This window comes from Mobula hypostoma, chromosome 4 (genome assembly GCF_963921235.1).
Source record: "Mobula hypostoma chromosome 4, sMobHyp1.1, whole genome shotgun sequence".
NCBI classification, from domain to species: Eukaryota; Metazoa; Chordata; class Chondrichthyes; order Myliobatiformes; family Myliobatidae; genus Mobula; species Mobula hypostoma.
The window spans coordinates 34,438,424-34,464,001 of NC_086100.1; the positions used below are offsets into that span (position 1 = coordinate 34,438,424).

Genomic DNA, 25,578 nt, shown 5'->3' on the forward strand with positions numbered 1-25,578 from the left:
GCTGGTGAAGATTCAATGGATCAAAGGGTCTGTTTCTCTGCTGTATCCCTCTGTGACTCTATGACTCTAGATTACTAAACAGGTTACTTGATCACTGCGTTACTATCATAATTGCATCAGCAATAAATACGGTAAATCACAAAGGTGGCAACAATCAGGAAGTTCAGCCTGTGAAGGATCAAAGACTGTTCAGGTCATCATCAGGCTGCATGAAGTAGACCTATCCACCATTGTAGGCAAAGCACCAAAGCCGACAACTAGCCCAGAGTGTCACTGAGAATTAGTACCCAGATGAGGTGTCACGGCACTCGGGAAATGTGTGAATCTTACTTAACTGGAATATTTTCAGACATGCCCAGGATTTGAACAATCCTAGATTTTGGGCAGCCAGATTTTAGACATCCAGTTTTGAATGCAATGATTATCTTAAAATCCAAAACTTTGTCTGTTTCCATTTCTTTCTCTCAATATGTTAACTATGACAATTAATATTAAATAATGCAGCCAGAGTCATGGGATATCAATACAAGAGATTTAGATTCCTTTATTATCATACTAACACTTGCCATTATATTCACTATGTTATAATGAGCAATATTAAAGAAATGAATGTCACATACAGTATAGTCAAAGAGAAACAAATGCTGAAATGTATAACTGCTAAAGTTTGTTGCTAGCCATTGATACAGTTCTTATTCTGAACATCAAACATGTACCTTCAGGACCAATGGAACTTGTTCAACACTTTCCCATCCTGCTTTGCTCTTTTGAAGTAGGCATAAAGCAAAAGCATTTACGTCATACTTCACTTTTCAAAAAGAAAAGCTTCAGTTTGTAATAAAGAATTCATAAGTCTGTGGGTGATAAAAACAGCTGCAGCTCTTTGCAATATCCTGAGCTGGAGTAGGGAAGGGGAAGACAGCCTCCAGCGACGTACCAATCAAGACTCAAACTGGTACTTGGGACATTTGAAGGAAGAAAATGTTTTAATGAACCATAGATGACTTTTTTTGCATTCCATCATTAAATTTAAAGCTGTTTTTTTTTACTTCAAAAAGGAAAAATCTAATATTAATTCAAGTTTAGAGACATCCAGAATCTATTTTTTGTGACTGGTAAAATCTGAGACCCTGTTGTTCTGGTTTGCTTTTTCATGTCTAGGGGTCTGTGTGTCTTCATATGCATATGCTTGGAACAGAATATTTTCCTCATCAGAACAGGATGTAATGCTTTTATTTCTGAGTTTGTTCTTGACCCTTATAGCTAATTGCCATTACTTTAGTTATAGAGAGCTAGATCCTATTCAATATCCAATTGTTCAGCCGTCTGAAAAAGATAACCCAAATAGTGCCAAATTATACACACTTAAGTATGACAAACTTTCCCTTTTGCTCCCTATCCTAGTGGCTCTTTCATTCAGGTCCAGAAAATCTCAGGTAGGCCTGTTTTTCAGTCAGTGGCCGCATCCATACACGTATATTCTTCAACCAGAGATGACATATCAATGCCAGCAACAGGATCCTGATAATTCCATAGCAACACAAACAAAACGCAGGAGGAGCTCAGTAGGTCAGGCAGCACTATGCAAAGGAATCATTCCATTTGCAGTAATTCCTTCTCCCCTCCCAGGTGATAACCGATGAACCAACCACCCAGAGAGCAAAAAGAAAAGTGTTGGACGAACTTGTGGGTCAAGCAGCATCTGTGGTCAAATGTTTGTACAATATTTCAGATCAAGATCCTGCATCAAAATTGACTCAAAATGTTGCCCAATTGCTTGTCTCCACAAATGCTGCTTGACCTGCTGAGTTCTTCCAGCAGTTCTTGTTTTTTGTTCAAGATTATAGAATCAATAGCCTCCTGTGTCTTCAATCTAGAGTCCAAAGGATCCTGATGAAGGGTCTCAGCCTGAAATGTCAACTATTTACTTGTTTCCACAGTTGCTGCCTGACTTGTTGAGATTTGTCAGTATTTTGTATGTGCTGTATGTCTTCATTTCCAGCATCTCTTGTGTTTGTGAGTTTGTTGATGAGGTGACCAAGAATGTTGACGAGGGCAGAGCAGTAGAAGTAGTTTAGATGGAGTTCAGTAAGGTTCCACATTGTAGTCAGCTCTGCAAGGTGAGATCACATGGAACTGAGGGAAATCTAGCTAAATGGTTACACAGTTTGCTTGATTCAAGATTCAATTCAGCACCTCTGTCAATCAGAATGAGGTCTATTAAGCCATCGGGGAAGTCAAATCATTGAATAGCTGCATCTGCACATTGAATGGAATAATTCCCTGCTGTCAGCTGCCCAAGAATTAAAGAACCACTTGATTTGATGTTAACACGTAGAAATGCCACAATATTAACTGTATACAGCATTGATCATCCCTCATTAGCATCAAGAAGGAGGCATTTATTGTGAAGGACTCTCCTCTCTGGGACACGCCCTCTTCTCATTACTACTGTCAAAGAGGAGGTACAGGAGCCTGAAGATGCACACTCAATGATTTAGCAACAGCGTCTTCCCCTCGGACATCAGAATCCTGAATAGTTCATGAACTCATAAACACTTCATCACTGTTCCTCTTTTCCATTTTTTTATTTATTTTTATTGTAACTTACTATAAGTTTCTATGTCTTGCCCTGTGCTGCTGCCTCAAAGCAAAATATTACATAACATAGCAACACACATCAAAGTTGCTGGTGAACGCAGCAGGCCAAGCAGCATCTATAGGAAGAGGCGCAGTCGACGTTTCAGGCTGAGACCCTTCGTCAGGACTAACTGAAGGAAGAGTGAGTAAGGGATTTGAAAGCTGGAGGGGGAGGGGGAGATGCAAAATGATAGGAGAAGACAGGAGGGGGAGGGATGGTGCCGAGAGCTGGACAGGTGATAGGCAAAAGGGGATACGAGAGGATCATGGGACAGGAGGTCCGGGAAGAAAGACGGGGGGGGTGACCCAGAGGATGGGCAAGAGGTATATTCAGAGGGACAGAGGGAGAAAAAGGAGAGTGAGAGAAAGAATGTGTGCATAAAAATGAGTAACAGATGGGGTACGAGGGGGAGGTGGGGCCTAGCGGAAGTTAGAGAAGTCAATGTTCATGCCATCAGGTTGGAGGCTACCCAGACGGAATATAAGGTGTTGTTCCTCCAACCTGAGTGTGGCTTCATCTTTACAGTAGAGGAGGCCGTGGATAGACATGTCAGAATGGGAATGGGATGTGGAATTAAAATGTGTGGCCACTGGGAGATCCTGCTTTCTCTGGCGGACAGAGCGTAGATGTTCAGCAAAGCGGTCTCCCAGTCTGCATCGGGTCTCACCAATATATAAAAGGCCACATCGGGAGCACCGGACGCAGTATATCACCCTAGTCGACTCACAGGTGAAGTGATGCCTCACCTGGAAGGACTGTTTGGGGCCCTGAATGGTGGTAAGGGAGGAAGTGTAAGGGCATGTGTAGCACTTGTTCCGCTTACACGGATAAGTGCCAGGAGGGAGATCAGTGGGGAGGGATGGGGGGGACGAATGGACAAGGGAGTTGTGCAGGGAGCGATCCCTGTGGAATGCAGAGAGAGGGGGGGAGGGAAAGATATGCTTAGTGGTGGGATCCCGTTGGAGGTGGCGGAAGTTACGGAGAATAATATGTTGGACCCGGAGGCTGGTGGGGTGGTAGGTGAGGACCAGGGGAACCCTATTCCTAGTGGGGTGGTGGGAGGATGGAGTGAGAGCAGATGTACGTGAAATGGGGGAAATACTGACTCTCACAGCTATCTGGACTATTCCTCTTCTCACCCTGTCTCTTGCAAAAACGCCATCCCCTTCTCGCAATTCCTCCGTCTCCGCCGCATCTGCTCTCAGGATGAGGCTTTTCATTCTAGGACGAGGGAGATGTCTTCATTTTTTAAAGAAAGGGGCTTCCCTTCCTCCACTATCAACTCTGCTCTTAAATGCATCTCCCCCATTTCACGTACATCTGCTCTCACTCCATCCTCCCACCACCCCACTAGGAATAGGGTTCCCCTGGTCCTCACCTACCACCCCACCAGCCTCCGGGTCCAACATATTATTCTCCGTAACTTCCGCCACCTCCAACGGGATCCCACCACTAAGCACATCTTTCCCTCCCCCCCTCTCTCTGCATTCCGCAGGGATCGCTCCCTACACAACTCCCTTGTCCATTCGTCCCCCCCATCCCTCCCCACTGATCTCCCTCCAGGGCCATATCCGTGTAAGCGGAACAAGTGCTACACATGCCCTTACACTTCCTCCCTTACCACCATTCAGGGCCCCAAACAGTCCTTCCAGGTGAGGCATCACTTCACCTGTGAGTCGACTGGGGTGATATACTGCATCCGGTGCTCCCGATGTGGCCTTTTATATATTGGTGAGACCCGACGCAGACTGGGAGACCGCTTTGCTGAACATCTACGCTCTGTCCGCCAGAGAAAGCAGGATCTCCCAGTGGACACACATTTTAATTCCACATCCCATTCCCATTCTGACATGTCTATCCACGGCCTCCTCTACTGTAAAGATGAAGCCACACTCAGGTTGGAGGAACAACACCTTATATTCCGTCTGGGTAGCCTCCAACCTGATGGCATGAACATTGACTTCTCTAACTTCCGCTAGGCCCCACCTCCCCCTCGTACCCCATCTGTTACTCATTTTTATGCACACATTCTTTCTCTCACTCTCCTTTTTCTCCCTCTGTCCCTCTGAATATACCTCTTGCCCATCCTCTGGGTCACCCCCCCCCTGTCTTTCTTCCCGGACCTCCTGTCCCATGATCCTCTCGTATCCCCTTTTGCCTATCACCTGTCCAGCTCTCGGCTCTATCCCTCCCCCTCCTGTCTTCTCCTATCATTTTGCATCTCCCCCTCCCCCTCCAGCTTTCAAATCCCTTACTCACTCTTCCTTCAGTTAGTCCTGACGAAGGGTCTCGGCCTGAAACGTCGACTGCGCCTCTTCCTATAGATGCTGCTTGGCCTGCTGCGTTCACCAGCAACTTTGATGTGTGTTGCTTGAATTTCCAGCATCTGCAGAATTCCTGTTGTATTACATAATATATAACAGTTATTCTGGAGCTTATTCTAATTCTGAATGCAGTAGGTTATGGCTGTCCATCCTTTAAAAGCTGATAGCAGATGTATGGAAGAATCATGATTTTTATTCATTTATTTATTTATTATTGAAATACCATGTGGAATAGACCCTTCCTGCCCTTTGAGCTGTGCCACCCAGCAGCTCTAACCCTAACCTCACCACAGGACAATTTACAATGACCAATTACCCTACCAACCAGGACATCATTGAACTGTGGGAGGAAACCAGAGAACCCAAAGGAAACCTGTGTGGTTACGAGGAGGACATACAATCTCCTTACAGACAGTGGTGAGAATTGAACACAGGTCAGTGTACTGTAAAGCATTGTGCTAACCACTACACTAACATGATTTGGGAATGGCTGAAGGTTTTCTTATGGGGTGCACATGAGTTCCTCTTGGCATATAGGAAAATAAAATTAAGAAATAAATACCAAACTTTTCTGCAGACCCTGATAACCATCTTGGCCAGGTTTTGTCTCGTGGGAAACTACTGCTCATTTGCTAGATAATAAATTTTGTAAGAAAGCCAAGGTCAGCAACTTATAAATTTCATGGAAAATTACCCCTAAATTATGGTATGTCATTACAAGTTTACCTAAGTAATAAAGAAAGCAAGTTTTGAACTAGTTGTCATAAATCATATTGCATCCTTCTTTGAGATAGAGAAATGGGTAATTTCTCCACAGGAGATAAAATAATCACATCATCCACTTCCATCCACCAGGAATTGTCCATTTTGTGCAAAGATTTTCTGCTTTAATGTACAGTGGGCTTTAGGGCATCCATGGGGAAATTATACATTGAAATTTACAATTACCTTTCAAAATTTACCAGCTTTCATTTTTTTTTACCAAGTCAGAGAAAAATTAAAAACAAAAGCAAAGCGCTTCAAGTACTGGTCAGTCATCTGTGGAGAAGAGGAAGAGTTGCCATTTCAGGTTAATGACGTGTCATCTCATGTAAGGTTAACAATCCCACGGAGGTATATAAAATGATGAGGGGACTAGACAGTGGGGTTGTCAAAAGCGAGAAGCTTAAGATGAGAACTAGGAGGCTTAGAGTAGATCTGAGAGGGAATATTTTCACACAGAGGGTGGAATGTGCTGTTTCAGAAGGTGGTAAATACAGATATTCTCATAGTATTTAATAAACATCTGGACAAGTATTGAATTGTAAGAAGTAAAAGGTTATGAACCTAAACAGGGTAAACAGGTTAACACAGTGGATAGTATGGAAATGGTAGGTCTGTGCCAAATAACTCAATAACTCAAATAAAATTAAACTGCTCAGTTTAATGCTTAAAGAATAAATTTCCTTTCATTAGTCAAGATATTCTAAAATATATTTAATCAGCCAAGCCTTTGATAAACAATAACAAAGGGAGTAAATGTGCTCTTGCTTTTTGCCACTTTTTATTTTTAATTTGTTTAAATTGGTTGCACTATTTTCTGCAAATTACCTTGATACAGTATCGTTGATTATGAATTTGCCTTTAAAAAAATCACAAGGATGAACAAGCAGATCGATAGAAATTTTCTTTCTATGGGTGACATAAAATCTTAGAATCCCTACATTTTGAACAAATTGATATTGTCTACAACACACTAAGAATGGTTATCAGCAAGCAAGCTGAATAACATATAAAAAGAAAAAGAAAAAGCCCTCCCCAATCCATTTCCTCAGCTGTGGCTGGTCTGGTCTAAAGCTGAGATCTCACAGGCAAAAAAAAATCTGTTCCAGCACACTACATCCCCAAGTCTCTTACTGTCCTTCATTAATCTGTTGAAGCTGAGTTTAACTCTCCAGGGAGAAAGCACAACAACCAAATGTTATTTATCACTGCCGGTCCACCTAATCTGTGAATATATTTTGCCGCAACAATTAAACACATCTTCCATCTTTTTCAATGTTCTGCTAGAAACTGTTCCAAATATTGTTACATGTATTTAATGGGGAGGGCAGAATAAGAGAAGGCAAGCATTTAGAAGCAATAACTGTTCTCCCCAGGAAAGCCTCGATTCACAGAGCTGAGAAAATAAATGGGATTCTTGAGGTGAATCTCATGCAGAGAGAGGAGATGTGAGCAGAATACTAACATCTCCTCACTGACAGATAACATGCTGCCTAATTATCACATCCTCAACAAAGCGAATAGCAGATGAAATGCTTGCTCCCTGCAAGGACTTGCTGACATCATTCCTTAAAGTACGTGGAGTAGATGCTTTTATCTCTGAGTGTCGCTGGAAAACCTGGACAGATGCTGTTTGAGGATGTGTGGTATTATTCAGAATATAAAGGTGAGGAGGGGGTGACGACAGGGGTAGGAGCTGAACTAGATTAGAAGTGAGATGCCACATGACAATCAAAATGATTTGATGCAATATATTCATAGCGACATAATCAGAGTGAAAAAAATTAATTATTGATCCAATCTTAAATACCAAAGTTTTTCCTTTCTACATATGTGAAAGGCTTATAAAACTGAGGTGTTGCTGCTCTAGAAATGGAAAAAAAATCATTCACAGTGCAGTTAGAATATGCACACATCCCACATTAGATACAGGAATGTAACAACATTCAAATTAGAAGGTTTAATGATATTTTTTCTCCTAGTTTTCTCCTCTTCCTTGCTTGCTCTTTTTAACCTTATGGTGCAATGGACAGGATTTCATTGTAGGAACCCAGGCTAGTGAACACTCTTCTCACAGTATTTACTGGCTGGCTGTTTGACTGTGGAAGTCAGTACATTAGAGTTTAATCTTGATGCCATAGTGCACAATTGCACATCTTCCAGCAGAGCTTAACAGCAATGTTTGGGATTGACTACCATGGTTCGTTATTTCATCGGAGCAACGGCAGCAAGTTATTGTCTCCAATTGAGATTAGTTAATTGCCTCAGAGTGAGGATCAAATTTGGAACCTTTCACACAGAATCACTGACAGGATACCAACTTTATTCACCAAGGCACAGGAAAGATTTCTTTATAAGTTGTAATATATTTGTTCATCAGGAAATTGGCAGGTAAAAGTTAAGGGTTTCTACTAAATATTTAAAGAGGAACACATAAGACTTTAATTTCCTGTAAAGCAGTTTGCAAACAATGCAACTGACAATGAGAGCTGGGAAATTTTAGCTTCCAGCAGCCAACCAATGGTGAAGTCTCAAATAAATTAAAATGCAGAATGGATGGGAACAAAAGATAATTTAGTTTTGCATCACAGAATTTCAACTGATGATGATGTGAGATTAACTATTTAATTTCCTGAAGGGATATGATACTAAGAGTAGATCAATGTAAGAAATGCCAGGAATAGATCCGATACTTTCCTGAGCAGACTCTGCTGTTCAATGGCATTATAGCTGATCCTCTACGTAATCCCATTCAATTTCCACATCTTCCTTTTCCCTAATATTCAGAGATCTACTTCAAACATGGAAATGCCAAGTAAAGGAGTTCTTCAGCCAATTTGGGCTAATGGCCATAAGCTATCCCAATGACTCCCAGAAGCTTGGGTTCAATCTGACACCCAGAAGACATGATGCCAGAAACAACAAATATCCATTCCATTATACCAATGCTTTGGGAAGCAACAGAAATTTTAGGCTTTTCCTCTTTAGATGCAGAGGCCAAATCTGCAAAGAGTACTCTCACGGGACCTCAGTAGTATTCATATACATGGAGTGCATAGAGTCATAGAAAAGTACAGCACAAAAACAGGCCTTTCAGCCCATATATTCCATGCTGAACTTTTTAACTTGTCTACTCCCATCAACCTGAACATGGACCATAGGCTTCCATACCCCTACCATCAGTGTACCTACCTAGACATCTCTTAAACATTGAAATCAAGCTCCCACGCAACACTCACACTGGCAATTCATTCCACACTCTCACAACTCTCTGAGTGAAGAAGCTTCCCCTAATTCTCCACTTAAACTTTTCACCTTCCACCCTCCAACTATAACTCCAGTTGTAGTTGTAGTTACAACTACAAATCTAGTTGTAATCCCACCCAACCTCAGTAGAAAAAGCCTGCTTGCATTTACCCTATCTATGCCCCTCATAATTTTGTATACCTCTATCAAATCCTCACTCAGTCTTCTATGTTCCAATGAATAAAGTCCTAACTTATTCAATCTTTCCTTATAACTCAGGTCCTCCAGTTCTGGCAAAATTCTTGTAAATTTTCTCTGCACTCTTTCAGTCTTATTTACATCTTTCCTGTAGGTAGGTGACCAAACCTGCATACAATACTCCAAGTTAGGCCTCTCCAATGTCTTATACAACTTCAACATAACATCCCATCTCATGTACTCAGTATTTTGATTTATAAAGGTCAATGTGCCAAAAGCTTCCTTTATGACCCTATCTACTTGTGCCACCAGTTTCAATGAGTTATGGGTCTGTATGCCCAGATCGCTTGGTTCTACTGCTCACCTCAGTGCCCTATCCGGTTGGTCCTACCAAAGTGGAACACCTTGTATTTGTCGGCACTAAGTTCCATCTGCCATTTTTCAGCCCACTTTTCTATCTGGTCCAGATCTCACTGCAAGCTCTAATAGTCTTCCTCTACACCCCCAATCTTGGTGTGATCCGTAAATTTGCTGATCCAGTTAACCATATTATCAACCAGATTATTGATATAGATGGCAAACAACAAAGGATCCAGCACCAATCCCTGGGGCACTTCACTAGCCATGGGCCTCCAGTCAGAAGGACAACCATCTACAACCACTCTCCGGCTTCTCCCACAAAGCCAATTTCACTACCTCATCTTGAATGCCAAGTGACTGAACCTTCTTGACCAACCTCCCATGTGGGATCTTGTCAACTGCCTTGCTAAAGTCCATGCTAAGAAATTGACATTTACTTATTAATTATTCTCGAGCACCCTTGAAATAAAGGCTAACATTCCACTTGTGCTCCTAAGTATTTTCAGCTTTTCCATGTTTACTTTTCCATTTTCATGAACAAGTAACTAAAATTCCTCTGTACGCCAGTGTTATCATTTAAGTGTTCCGCTTTTTTTCTATTCTTCCCACCAAACTTTAAACTTCCCCCATATGACATTCAGTCTCTCATCTCCTTGCATATTCAATTAACCTATCTATATTACTTTCCAATGTCACAGCAGTTATTGAAAGATACACCAAGTTATTATTTTGGGGTGAAAACCTTTGCTTCTCTTTCCATTGATGTTGCCTAACTTGCTGAATGCTTCATACATTTTCTGATTCTGTTTCAAATTTCCAGAGAATATTGAGGGACAGAGGATCCCTTTATATCCAAGGTCAAGGTTTGCTGAAGGTGTTGAAGACATATGGGATACTTGCCTTCATTAGCTGGGACATAGAATATTAGAACTGGAAATTATGGTATGATCTTTGTTACATACCTTAAGGAGATCTTGTGACTTTCTTGTGAGAATGATGTAATGGTCTTTTGGAGGTCACCTGATGTAATTTTCCCACTGATGTGAGGTCACGTGATGACATGTTCACCACGGGTATAAAAGGGAAGACCTCAGGTGACGCAGTTAGTTTTTAGTTTTCCAGCTAGAACGTTCGTCTGTGTCTCCGGTTCTGTTGCGTATTTGCTTTATGACGCAGTTTCATTTTTAAAACGGAGTTTTACATTCTATTGCAAGGTACAATAGTGCTGGACTGGCAATTTCTGTTAGATTTGTTGATGTACCTTTTCAGAAGTATAGGAGAGTGAAGACTTTATCGCAGTACAGGATATGAAGGATTAAAATAAGTCGGGAATGTTCAGCAGTTTAATAAAGGATCGACCTTATTGGGTCTTCATTGAAGAAGAAGCGACCTGAATCAAAGATAACTCTTGCCAAAAGAGCAAGGAAGTTCATGCAAGGTGCTCTCTAGAAATTAAGGTCAGTTGTTTTAAGCCATTTATTTCCTTCATCGTGAATCCTTTGGACAGAACCAACAGGAAAGTCGCGTCTATGAAGAAATCCTTCTCCAGAGAAGTCTCTCCCAATTGAATGTATAAATCTGTTGGACTTTCGAATTTACCATTTTAAGAAATGTACTTTGACTTTACCACTTTAAGAACTGTTTTCACATTTATCGCTTTAAGAGTCAGTACCGAGTGACGATTTATTGAACAGCTGCATAGCGGTTAACTTCCGGTTAAGGTTTTTGTTTGTTTTGTAATGTTTATCCGTGTTTAATAAATGTTTGGTTGTTTTTATATAACCTGACTCGATTGATATTCATTGTTGCCGGTTACGTAACATCTTATAAAACATTGATTAGGCCATAGCGGGAGTGCTGTGAACAGTTCTGTTTGCCATTCATAGGAGATTCATGATTACACTGGAGGTATATCCTGATGTCAGTCTGTTGTTTACTGATTACAGCTTAGTGTTCGGCACTACTATCACCTTAGTATTAATCACCAAGCTTCAAAACCCGGACCTCCGTACTTCCCTCTGCACAGGAACCTCAACTTCTTCATCAGGAGACCACACTAAGTATGAATCAGCGAAACATCTCCTCCGCACTGGCAATCAACACAAGCACACCTCAAGGATGTCCAACTGCTCTACTCTACACTCACGACTGTGGTGAAACACAGCTCAAACACCATCCATATATTCACTGGTGACACTGCCACTGTAATGGGGAGGCTGAGGAGTGAATAACAACAACCTCACAATCATCATCAGCAAGATCAAGAAATCAATTATGGAGACACCAGAGGTTCTACTTATTTTGAGGAGATTTGGTAAGTCACCACAGACTGGCTCGGTAAGTCAGGGAGAACACATACCTGCCCTTATTTTGGGGACAGAGTTGCAAAGGTGAGTAGCTTCAGCTTCCTGGGCATCAACATTTTAGAGGACCCAACACATTGATGCAATCATGAAAAAGGCATACTAGCAGCTCTACTTCTTTTGGGATTTGGTAAGTCACTAAAGACACTAGTCTATAGATGTACAGTGGAAAGCATTCTGACTAATTGCATCACAGCCTAGTATGGAGCCTCCAATGCACACGGTCACAGGAGGCTACAGTACAGAGTAGACTCAGCCAGCATTATCATAGACATAACCCTTTCCACCACTGAGGACATCCTCACTGAGGCAGTTCCTCACCATCCAGGCATGCCCTCTTCTCACTAATACGATCCGGGAGGAGGAAAAGGAGCCTGAAGACCCACACTCAATGATTCAGAAACAGCTTCTTCCCTTTCACCATCACATTTCTGAACAATCCACAAACAAATCAACACTACCTTACTATTCCTTTGTTTTGCATTATTTATTTGCTCTGTAATGTGTAGTGATTTGTAGGCCCTTGCACTGCACTGTTGCCACAAAACAAGAAATTTCATGTCACATGAGATAACACACTGAATCTGCGTAAGATGTTGCCGGGGCGAAGTGTTTCAGATATGATGAACGACTGGGTCATCTGAGTTTCTTTCCTGTGGAGTAGAAGATGGTAGAAATTTAGGGTAGGGCAGATAGTAGGAAACTTTTTATCATATCAGGTATGTCTATGGCCAGAGACTGCAGATTTATGATGAAAGTTAAGTGGTTCAGAAAGCTTCTGAGGAAGAAACTACTTCTCACTCAGGGGGTGGTTGGAATTGGAAATGCAGAGATCAGTGTTCAGTGGAGATTCTCACAATATTAAGAAGCACAGGCATTTGAATTGCCAAAGCATAGGAGAATATGGACCAAGGCTAGAAAATGGGTTGGTGATTCATAACCTAGGGAATCCTGGAAGATTGTTATTAATTCAGCAGCAGCTTTTACATCTCTGGCTGTCGGCTTTCAGGTTTTATCCAATTATAATTCCCTTAGCTTTGTCAAGTTTCATAGAAGTTTTAAGTTCCTAAGTTTTTAAGTTCCTATGTTTCATTAAACTCTTTCTCCCACTACTCCCACACTCTTCCAAGTGTGCTACATTTATTGACTTGGAGCTTGCTGGGTCCAAAATGAACCTATCCTTATCCATGAGAGCATCAACATCCACATCCAAAAATAATCAAGAAAGAAAAACTTAATCTTTGGAACTTCAATGAAGTTACCCAGAAACTATCATGGAAACTTGGAAATAATTAAAATTATTGAAGCACACAGGGATAAGTTCAAAAACATAGCTCACCTTTTTCTTTGCTTTCTTCCTCACAAATCTCAAATTAGTCAAATGTCCAGTAGATTTTGTAGCAGGTTCAAACTAGCGTAGGACCCTGTGCAAATCCCCCACAGCAATTCCAGTAAGTTTTTCTTCCAACACCAGACTCCAGCAGTAGGTTACTGACAGAACATTGTTAGTGGATCATGTTCAAGATTCTTGCCCCTAAGCCAGCTATTTGAGTAAGTAAAGCAAATTCCTTCCAGTGCTCTAATGTTTCTTCCAAGCAGCAGTCCAAACGCCAATGACTTTCCAAGGAAGGTCCTGAAAGTTGGATAGTGGTGGTTGGACATGAGGTCTGGCTACATAACTAGAAGCTGTGATACTCAGTGGGAGCTTGTGAAAGAGGAGTTAAAAGCTCACAACATGACATTGTGTCACTGGAAAGCTGGAGGCTCAGAAATAACTTAATCTCTGAATTAGGAAACATCAGAAAGGAAGACAACAATTAAGAATTATGTGAGAAATCACAGTATTTTCTTTTGAAATGGCAAGAATTGTTGCCTGGGAAGGAAGATCTGAAATACAGGATACATTGCTTAAGATATACCAACACCATTCCTCACATCTAGAAATGAAGAAAAAAGAATTGATTGGGAAACAGAAAAAAGAATTATACTTGATTTCAACTGTGGATTTTGAATAGATAGTTTTTTAACTGTTTGTACAATGTATCTAATGATATGTTATATGTTGCATTTAAAATATATATATTTTAAGAAAAAATTATAATTCAGAGATGTGCAGAAGTACAGGTTTGGCATCAATAAGGAAGTCAACTTTTCTCTATACCAAAAGATTATTTCTATCTAATTATGCAAGGTACACAAATCAATGTTAAGTATAAGGTATTCCTGAAAATCGAGGATACACAGTGGAGGTATACCCATTCCTTAATCTCATCACAATGGCAAGTGGATGTGGGATGAGTGGGGTTGCAGGAGGAATTCCACAGAAGAAGTAGCTGATAAACAAAATAATTGTTTCTGAGCTCCCTCAAGTACAATAAGACAGAATCACCACAGGATTCATCAAATACTAAATAATAATCTTGTTAAGTGATTGATGGAAATTCTAAACACAACTTGGTGCTGTATTGTAGAGGCAGAAATGAGGATCCTGAAGCACACATGGGACACGGTAGAGACTATGGCCAAGAAAAGACAGAGGCAGAGGACCTCCATTGGAGCTCTGTGTGCCAGTGGCATAACGGATAGTAAGTAAGTAAGTAAGTAAAGCTAAGACCTTTTTGTTGTTCTGCAGGGTTTCCGTTAATCCACTTGCAGCAAAGTCTCTGCAGAAATTCTATCCTAGACCATTGTAGTGTCTAAAATAGTTCTGTATATACAGTTACAACTAATGTTAAGTAAATGGTGTGATACTCCTTTAAGCACTAATTTTCTGATCCTCTAATATGGAGTTTGTGCAGTATTATGACCTCCTTTGTATTAGTGCACAACTCTGTGTCCAAGGATCACAATAATGGAAGTAAACAGAAATCATTTGGAAGAGGTACACCGTTAAAGAAATAAAAGGGTAACAGCATCTTGCTTCTTTTTTCCTTCATACTTGGTTGATTATAAATATTACGAATCTTTTTCATCCATTGTTCTTACATCTAGTAACATTTCTTCAGTACAGTTCAAACTCAACTCAAATCTTTTTTCAAACCCAATCCCTGGCCACCTATATCTTCCATTTCAAGTCAAAGGAGATGTATTTGGTTGCCATCTTCCCAATACAGATTACAGAAAAATCAATATTTGTGATTGATCTGAAATGGCTCATGAACATATATTAACTTATTAAATTAATTCCACATCCTAAGAACAAAGAAAAATAAATACATTTACACGTTTTTTGGCATTGTGTCAACTGACAATTGTGCACCAACATGGAACTAAAACAGTAACCATAGTAACCAATGATGTGCAGAGTTTGTGTTACACTGTGGGATTATGTTATAATGACATTCTGTTTGCCATTATGATTATACATTACCAACTTAGAAAATGAAGACAGTAACAACTTTAGGTATGATTTCCTTTAAGGCAGTGAATTTCATGGGAAAGACAAAATCAGTTTAGGATTTAAATGTGTTTGTGGTCAATTTTAAATGAAACAATTGATGAATATTAATTTCTCCTTCTGGTAAAGAAAATTCCCTCCCCCTCCCCTCTTATTCTATTCCCTCTTACCTCTTCTCACCTGCCTTTCACCTCCCTCTAGATACCCTCCTCTTTCCCTTTCTCCTACGGTCTGAATCTCTTCTCCTATCAGGTTCCTTCCTCTCCAGCCCTTTAATGTTCCTACCCATCTGGCTTCACCTATCACCTTCTAGGTATCGTCCTTCCCCTCCCCTACCATTTCGTTCTGGTTTCTTTCCCCTCCCTTTCCAGTCCTGAAACGTCGACTAATTGTTCAATACCATAGATGCTGCATGACCTGCTGAGTTCATCTACATTTTATGTGTGTTGCAATTTCAACTGAACTAGCAAAACAAAATCAAAGTGTATGGTAGTTAAGAGATTTGGTCAAAAATAAATTTCTATTAAAATATATCCTGTTATATAGCAGAAGATTTTCTCCCCTTGGCCTACCTGTTAGCTGATTTCTGTAATAGTTCTTTCTCCTCAACTCTCAGATTTGCCATAATCTCCTCTGCCCTCAAGGAAACAAATGTTAACTCCTTCTGACTTGAAAACTAATGCCCCATCATCACCGCATTATTTCTTCCAAAGTCTTCCTTTAGTCTATCCTGAGTTTTCCCGGGAATAATTATTTATTTCCCTACAGCAAAGTTTCTGCCTCTGGATCAGAGACCCCAAAGACACTATGTGATTCTGGGTCAATGATCGCTTTCAGTGCTTATCAAACAACCTGTGGTGTTTGGTTGACTACATCATCCATTCCCAATCCCTGTCCACATGTGTAGTATCATGCATGCCTGGGTTAATTTTCATCTAAACATCGCACACAAAATGCCGGAGGAACAGCAGGCCAGGCAGCCTACCTACTTGCAATTAAAAATCTCTAGCAATTAGTACACTTCCTAGGGTCTAACAAACATCAAAGGAAATAGTTCTGTGAAAATTGCGGTCCCAACACTGACCCCGACAGACCTCCTCCGGTCAGCAGCAGCCATCCTGAAAATGAGCTCTTTGTTCCCACCTTCTGACTTCTGCCTGTCAGCTAATCTTCTGTCCATGCTAATATCTTGCCTCTAACACCATGGGCTCTCATTTAGCAGCCCCATGGGTGGCTCCTTGTCAAAGGCCTCCTGAAAATCCAAGTAAATAGAATCCACTGGCTCTCTTTCATCTAACTCCTTGTTACCTCCTCAAAGAATTCTAAGAGATTTGTAAGGCATGCTCTCCCCTTAACAAAACAAAGCTGGCTTTATCTTATTTTATCATGTGCTTCCAAGTACTCTGAAATTTCATCCATAATGTCGCTTATTGCTGCCGTGTCAAGTTTGGAATGCTCTCTCTGTGACCGCATGTGTTTGACCTTGGTGCTTTGTTTTATCCCCCACATGTGGTATGATAGGTTAATTAGCCACAATCATTTGCTCCCAGTGTGCAGATGTAGGATATGGCGGGGGTTGGATGGAATGTGGTCACAGGGAAACTTAAAAGCTACATTTAATTGCTTTGATGAACCACCACAGACTTGATGAGCTAAACTGACTTCCTTCTACATCAAAAGAAAAATCTGTATAAACATGATGATGATGGCGTCCATCTGTCTTGAAGGAAAATGGATGTCACTGCGAATTCTCCAGGGCACAGGCCTGGGCGGAAGGCATGGAGATCCTGGAATGCCCAGTCGTCAAGATTCCCCTCTCGGCTTCACCGGTGTAGTCCAAAGGAAGGTGAAGCGATATGTTGGCACCAGCTTGGCTGCCAGAGCTGCCAGAAGGATGTTCAGAGATGTCCAGCCACCTTAGGGGCTCCACTCAGATTTTCCATCCGGGTTTACTCCTGTAGACTTAATCTCTCCTAAGGCTGCCCACAAGGCAGTGGGGCTATTTCCCGTAGCTGGGTACCTGGTTCATGAGCACCTGGGTGTGTCCACACACCGTTCAGTCTGTGTGGTACGTGTGCAGGGGCCAGGCATTTCCCCTGTCCTCTGTAGGACAGCCTCAGTCCAAAGGGTGTTTAGTTTCCATGTGTCCATGAGAGACATACACATTCAGCTCTCATTTTCGTGAGACTGCTAGCCAGCAATGGAAGTTAAAAGCGAAAGGGGCAAGCACTATCCACTACACTACCACACCAGAAACATCAACAGCAATTTCACCTACTTACACACACACACACACACACGCACACACGCACACACCCTTGCATTTATATAGGACATATAATCCACAGAATATATCCTCGGGGGGGGGGCGGTGGTGAGGAAATTAGTGTTAGCCAAATGCATTATCAAAGTGATGCAACTTAATTAGGTTGTAGAAAGAGGCAAGTGAGGAGCAAAATGAATTGTCAGGTAGGGTTGAGTCAGATAAGGCTTTGTCAGCAATAATAGATCAGGGAGATGGGAAATTACAAAGCTCAGAGTCATAAGAATATAGAGTTCAGATACATAAAGCTAAATAACATTACAATGGTAGGGACGAATGAGGTAATGGAAAGTTATAAGACCATAAGACATAGGAGCAGAATTAGGCCATTCGGGCCATCAAATATGTTCCACCATTCCATTATGCTGATTTATTGTCACTCTCAACCCCATTCTCTTGCCTTCTCCCCATAACCTTTGATGTCCTAACTAATCAAGAAGCAGTTAACATCTGCTTTGAATATACCCAATGACTTGGCCTGCACAGCCACCTGAGGCAATGAATTCCACAGGTTCACCATCCCTTAAACAAATTCCTCCTCATCTCTGTTCGAAAGAGATGTCCTTCTACTCTGACTCCTGGACTCCCCCAATATAAGAAACATCCTCTCCACACCCATTCTATCTAGGCCTTTCAATATTGCCAACAAAACATCAACCAGCTTTATTTCAGTACTCCTCTCTCCTCCTTGAAACTTACCCTCTGTACGCACTGCTTTCAACTCTCTCCGTACCAATCGCAAGTGACAACTCTCAGATACCTCCTCTTACAGTACTAACCATTTGAAAAGGACTCCACTCTGGACCGTCAGGCCACTGTCTCATGCACCATCACTAACCTCATCAATTCTAGAGATCTCCAATCCAATACCACTAAAATCATAGTTCCCTTACTCCACACTACTCATTTCTACCTCCTACCCAAGATCCACAAAGCTGACTATTTGGGTTTCTGCCTGCTCCTGCCCCAATGAACTCATGTAAACCTACCTTGACTCCATTCTATCCTCCTTGGTTTAGTCCTTTCCCACCTATATCCTTGACACTTCATACATGCTCTCGATCAACAACTTTCAATCCCCTGGCCCTGACTGCCTCATCTTTATCATGGATGTCCAGTCCCTGTACACTTCTATCCCCCAGTAAGAAGGCCTTAAAGCTCTAAACTCCTCTCTCGACAAAAGGCCCAGTCAGTTCCCCACCAACACCACCATCTGGTAGAACCAGTCCTCATCTCAAAAATTTCTCTTTCCATTTCTCCCACTTTCTCCAAACTCACAGGGCAGCCATGGGCACCCACATGGGTTCCAGATATATCATTATTTTGATGGTTACATGAAACAATCCATGTAGTGCTTTGGGTGCCATGGTACCATAGAGGTTAGAGCAACACTATTACAGCTCGGGCTTTCGAATTACCGTAGAGCGTCAAGGTACCGTAGAGATTAGAGCAACACTGTTACAGCTCGGAGCGTTGAGTTTGGAATTAAATTTCGGCTTCATCTGTGAGGACTCTGCACGTTCTCCTTGTGGAATACGTGGATGTTCTCCAAGTCCTCCAGCTTCTTTCCACAGTCCGAAGGCATACTTGGTAGGTTAATTGATCATTGTAAGCTGTCCTGTGATTAGGTTAGGGTTAAATCAGAATTATAGGCTGTTGCAGGGCAGTGTGGCTCAAAGGGCCGGGAGGGCCCACTCTGTTGTGAATCTCTAATGGTAATGCTCACCAACTCATTCTGCACTACACTGACCACGGCTTTGGTGCTGCTTCATGCACCCACGCTGAGCTCGACAATTTCATCAACTCTGCTTTCAGAATCAGGATCAGACTCCGGTTTATTATCACCAGCATGTGTCGTGAAATTTGTTAACTTAGCAGCTCAATGCAAAACATAATACAGAAGAAGAAAAAAATCAATCGATCAATCACTTACAGTATACATATATTGAATAGATTAAAAATCATGCAAAAAAAACAGAAATAATATATATTAGAAAATGTTCAAGGGATCAATGTCCATTTAGGAATTGGATGGCAGAGGGGAAGAAGCTGTTCCTGAATTACTGAGTGTGTGCCTTCAGGCTTCTGTACCTCCTGCCTGATGGTAACAGTGAGAAAAGGGCATGCCCTGGGTGCTGCAGGTCCTTAAAAATGGACACTACCTTTCTGAGACACTACTCCCAGAAGATGTCCTGGGTACTTTGTAGGCTAGTGCCCAAGATGGAGCTGACTAGATTTCCAGCCCTCTGCAGCTTCCTTCGATCCTGCACAGTGGCCCCACCATACCAGACAGTGACGCAGCCTGTCAAAAAGCTCTCCATGGTACATCTATAGAAGTTTTTGAGTGTATTTGTTGACATGCCACATCTCTTCAAACTCCTAATAAAGTATAGCCATTGTCTTGCCTTCTTTATAACTACTTTGATATATTGGGACCAGGTTAGATCCTCAGAGATCTTGACACCGAAGAACTTGAAACTGCTCACTCTCTCCACTTCTGATCCCTCAATGAGCATTGGTAAATGTTCCTTCATCTTACCCTTTCTGAAATCCACTATCAGGTCTTTTGCCTTACTGAAGTTAAGTGCCAGGTTGTGCTGCAACACCTCTTCACTAGTTGGCATATCTCGCTCCTGTACACCCTCTCATCACCATCTGAGATTTTACCAACAATGGTTGTATCATCAGCAAATTTCTAGCTGGTATTTGAACTGTGCCTAGCCACACAGTCATGTGTATATAGAGAGTAGGGCAGTGGGCTAAGCACACACCCCTGAGGTGCACCAGTGTTGATCGTCAGTGAAGAGGATATGTTATTACCAATCCGCACAGATTGTGGTCTTCCAGTTAGGAAGTCGAGGATCCAATTGCAGAGGGAGGTACAGAGGCCCAGGTTCTGTAACTTCTCAATCAGGATTGTGGGAATGATCGTATTAAATGCTCAGCTATAGTCAATGAACAGCATCCTGATGTAGGTGTTTGTGTTGTCCAAGTGGTCTAAAACTGTGTGAAGAGCCATTGAGATTGCATCTGCCATTGACCTATTGTGGAGATAGTCAAATTGCAATGGGTCCAAGTCCTTGCTGATGCAGGAGTTCAGTCTATTCATGACCAACCTCTCAAAGCATTTCATCACTGTCGATGTGAGTGCTACTGGGCGATAGTCATTAAGGCAACTCACATTATTCTTCTTAGACACTGGTATAGTTGTTGCCTTTTTGAAGCAAGTGGGAACTTTTGCCCATAGCAGTGAGAGGTTGAAAATGTCCTTGAATACTCCCACTAGTTGGTTGGCACAGGTTTTCAGAGCCTTACGAGGTACTCCATTGGGACATTCCACCTTGCGAGGGTTCACCCTCTTTAAAGATAGCCTTAAATCAGCCTCTGAGACAGAGATCACTGGGTCATCAGGTGCAGCAGGAATCTTCACAACTGTAGTTATATTCTTCCTTTCAAAGTGGGCATGGAAGGTGTTGAGTTCATCTGATAGTGAAGCATCATTGCCAATCATGCTATTGGGTTTTACTTTGTAGGAAGTAATGTCTTTCAAACTCAGCCAGAGTTGTTGTACATCCGATGTTGCCTCCAACCTCATTTGAAATTCTCTCTTCAACCTTGAAATAGCCATTCGCAAATCATACCTGGTTTTCTGGTGTAGGCCTGGGTCACCAGACTTGAATGCCACAGGTTTATCCTTCAGCAGACAACATACCTCCTGATTCATCCACTGCTTTTGGTTTGGGAATGTACAGTAAATCTTTGAAGGCACATACTCATCCAGGTTCGAAGATGAATCCCTGAATACAGTCCAGTCCACCAATTCAAAGCAGTCCTGCAGGTACTCCCGTGCTTCCCTTGCCCATACCTTTTTGCTCCTCACTACTGGTGCTGCAGTCTTCAGTCTCTGCATATACTCAGGGAGTAAAAGAACAGCCAGGTGGTCAGACTTCCTGAGTGAAGATGTGGAATAGCATGGTAGGCATTCTTGATGATGGTGTAGCAATGGTCCAGTGTTTTGTTTCCTCTAGTATTGCAAGTGATCTGTTGATGGTAATTGCTTAGTGATTTTTTCAGACTGGCCTGGTTAAAATCCCCGGAAACAATGGTGAAGGCATTAGGGTGCACTGTTGCGTGCATGTTGATCCCATTGCTCAGATCATCTAAAGCCTGATTGACATTGGCCTGAGGTGGAATGTATACTGCTACCAAAATTATCCCAGAAATCTCCCCTGGTAGGTAAAACTTCTACCCTGCCCTTCAGTTCATTTCTCTGACACCTCTCTCCCCTTTCTCAATTTCTCTGTCTCATTCTCTGAAGACATTCTGTCTACAAATATCTTTTATAAACCTATCAGTTCACAGGGCTATCTGACTATAGGTCTTCCCACTCTGTCTCCTATAAAAATACCATTCCTTTTTCTCAGTTCCTTCATCTTTGCCACATCTGTTCCCAGGATAAGGTTTTGCTTTCCAGGACATCAGAGATGCCCTCCTTCTTCAAATAACGGAGTTTCCCTTCCTCCATCTTCATCTCTTTCATTTTCCAGACATCGGTGATCACCCTATCTTCCTGCTGCCTTAACAGTGATAGAATTCCTCTTGTCCTCATCTAACATCCCATGAGATTTCATATGCAACACATCATTCTCCAGAACACCCACCATCTTCAACGGGATCCTACCACCAAACACATCTTCACCTCCCCAAAGCCCCATCTCTCCACTTTCTGCAGAAATTGTTCCCTCCATGATTCCCTTGTCTACTTGACCCTCCCCACTAATCTCCCTCCTGGCTCATATCCCTGCAAGTGACAGAAATGCTACATTTGTCCATCCCCCTTCTCTCTCACCTCCATTCAGGACCCCAAACCGTACTTTCAGGTGAAACACTTCACCTGCAAATCTTTTGGGGTGATCAATTGCAGTCAGTGCTCCTAATGCGTCCTCCTCTTCATTGGCGAGATGTAACACAAGTTAGGGGACCACCTTTTCAAGCCAAAAATGAAATTTCCCGGTGTTCAATCATTTTGATTCATAATCCCTTTCCTATTTCAACAGGTCCTTGTCCTCCTCTTGTGCCTCAGTGAGGCCACACTCAGGATGGAAGACCAACACCTCATATTCCGTTTAGGTAACCTCCAACCTGATGACAAGAACATCTTTTTTTCTTCTAATAATTCATATTTATTGTGCTTTTCCCCTCCCCTGGGTGCCTCTCCTTCTTCCATTTCTCCCATGGTTGTCACTCTTATGAGATCCCTTCTTCTGCAGCACTTTATCTTCTAGCGTGTCAGCCTTCCCCTCCCCCACTTCTTTATTCTGGCATCTTCCCTCTATCTTTCCAGTCCTGATGAAGGACCTCAACCTGAGACATTGACTGTTTATTTATTTCTATAGATGCTGCCTCACCTGCTGAGTTCCTCCAGCATTTTGTGTTTCTGGCCCTTTCAATATTCGGTAGGTTTCAATGAAATGCCCCTCTTCATTCTAAACTCCAGTGAGTACAGGCCCTGAGCCACCAAACATTCCTCATATATTATCCCTTTCATTCCCAGGATCATTCTAACCCCCTGTGGACCCTCTCCAATGCCAGCACATCTTTTCTTAGATAAGAGGCCCAAAACTGCTGGATAAGGGGTCCCAGTGTAATCTGATGAAAGCCTTGTAAAACTGCACACACAAAATGCTGGAGGAACTCAGCAGGCCAGCCTGCATCTATGGAAAAGAATGCAGTAGACGCTTTTGGCAGGAGTGGAGAAAACAAAAAGAGGAGTATAGTTAAAAGGCTGGTGGGGGGAAGGGGAGGGAGAAACACAGGGTGATAGGAGAAGCCAGGAGGGGGAGGGGTGAAGTCAAGTGATTGGTAAAAGGAATACAGGGCTGGAGAAGGGGAATTCTGAAAGGAGATGACAGAAAGCCATGGGAAAAAGAAAAAGGGGGAGTTGCACCAGAGAGAGGTGATGGGCAGGCAAGGAGATAAGGTGATAGAGGGAAAAGGGGATGAGGAATGGTGAAGGAGAGGGCGGGAGGGGGAGGGATTTTCCGGAAGTTCAAAAAAATCAGGTTGGAGGCTACCCAGACGGACGATAGGATATTGTTCCTCTAACCTGAGTGTGGCCTCATCGCGACAGTAGAGGAGGCCATCAATTGACATATTAGAATGGGAATGGGAAATGGAGTTCAAATGAATGGCCAGTGGGAGATCTCACTTCTTCTGGCAAACTTGGTGCTTGGTGAAGCAGTCTCTCAATTTATGTCTGATCTCACTGATATACAGGAGGCTACACCAGGAGTGCCCGACTCAGTATTTGACTCCAAAAGACTCACAGGTGAAGTGTTGCCTCACCTGGAAGGACTGTTTGGGGCCCTGAATGGGAGTGAGGGAGGAGGTGTAGGAGCAGGTGTAGCACTTGTTCTGCTTGCAAGGATAAGTGCCAGGAGGGAGATCAGTGGGGAGGGACAAATGGACAAGCGAGTCACATACAGGGCAAACCCTGCGGAAAGCAGAAAGTGGAGGGAGGGAAAGATGTGCTTGGTGGTGGGATCCTGTCGAAGATGGCGGAAGTTGCGGAGAGTTATGTACTGGATACAGAGGCCAGTGGAGTGGTAGGTGAGGACAAGAGGAACCCTATCCATGGTAGGATGGCAAGAGGATGGGGTGAGATCAGATGTGTGTGAAATGGAAGAGATGTATTTGAGGGCAGCCTTGATGGTGGAGGAAGAGAAGCCCCTTTCTTTGAAGAAGGAGGACAACTCTTTTGTTCTGGAACGAAAAATCTCATCCTGAGAGCAGATGCGGTGGAGATGGAGGAATGGAGAAAAGGGGACAACATCTTTACAAGAAACAGGGTGAGAAAAGGTATAGTCCAGGTAGCTGTGAGAGTCTGTGGGTTTATAATAGACATCAGTAGATAAGCTGTCTCTAGAGATTGACACAGAGAAATTGAGAAAGGGGAAGGAGGTTTCGGAAATGGACCTGATAAATTTGAGGGCAGGATGTAAGTTGGAGGCAAAGTTGATGAAGTCGACAAGCTCCGTGTGGGTGCAGGAAGTGTGGGCTTGGAACATAGACTGTTCCACGTACCTGACAAAAAGGCAGGCATAGCTGGGACCCATTTGAGAGCCATGGCTACACATTTTGTTTGAAGGAAGTGGGAGGAGCCAAAGGAGAAATTATTTAGAGTGAGGACAAGTTCCGCTAGGCGGAGAAGAGTGGTGGTGGAGAGGAACTGTTTGGGTCTGGTGTCCAGAAAGAAACGGAAAGCTTTGAGGCCTTCCTGGTGGGGGATGGAGCTGTATAGCGACTGGACATCCACAATGAAAATGAGATGATGGGTGCCAGCGAACTTAGGGAACTTGAAATCACAAGATCACAAGACAAAGGAGCAGAAGAAGGCCATTCGGCCCATCGAGTCTGCTCCGCAGCTCCTCCATGAGCTAAACTATTCACCCATCTAGTTCCAATTTCCGGCTTTTTCCCCATATCCCTTGATACCCTGACTAATTAGATACCTGTCAATCTCCTCCTTAAACACCCCCAATGATCGGGCCTCCACAGCTGTCTGTGGCAACGAATTCCACAAATCCACGACCCTCTGGCTAAAAAAAATTTCTCCTCATCTCTGTTTTAACTGGGTACCCTCTAATTCTAAGACTATGGCCTCTTGTCCTGGACTCGCCCACCAAGGGAAACAACCTTTCCACATCTACTCTGTCCAACCCTTTCAACATTCGAAACGTTTCTATGAGATCCCCTCTCATTCTTCTATACTCTAATGAATACAATCCAAGAGCCGACAGACGCTCCTCATATGTTAGTCCCTGCATTCCAGGAATCATCCTCGTAATTCTTCTCTGCACTCTCTCCAACATCAGTACATCCTTTCTAAGATAGGGGGCCCAAAACTGCACACAGTATTCCAAATGAGGTCTCACTAATGCCCCATAGAGCCTCATCAACACCTC

The 25,578-nt window shown here is 42.6% G+C and overlaps 1 long non-coding RNA gene across 1 annotated transcript in view; it reads left to right on the forward strand.

Moving 5' to 3' along the window:
- The first annotated feature begins 11,657 nt into the window (after positions 1–11,657).
- LOC134344761 (uncharacterized) overlaps positions 11,658–25,578 on the forward strand; it is a 29,607-nt gene continuing 15,686 nt past the window's right edge. Inside the window, exons 1-2 of the long non-coding RNA XR_010017513.1 lie at positions 11,658–11,845; positions 14,366–14,491. This is a non-coding gene — a long non-coding RNA (uncharacterized LOC134344761). The remainder of the gene's footprint in view (positions 11,846–14,365; positions 14,492–25,578) is intronic.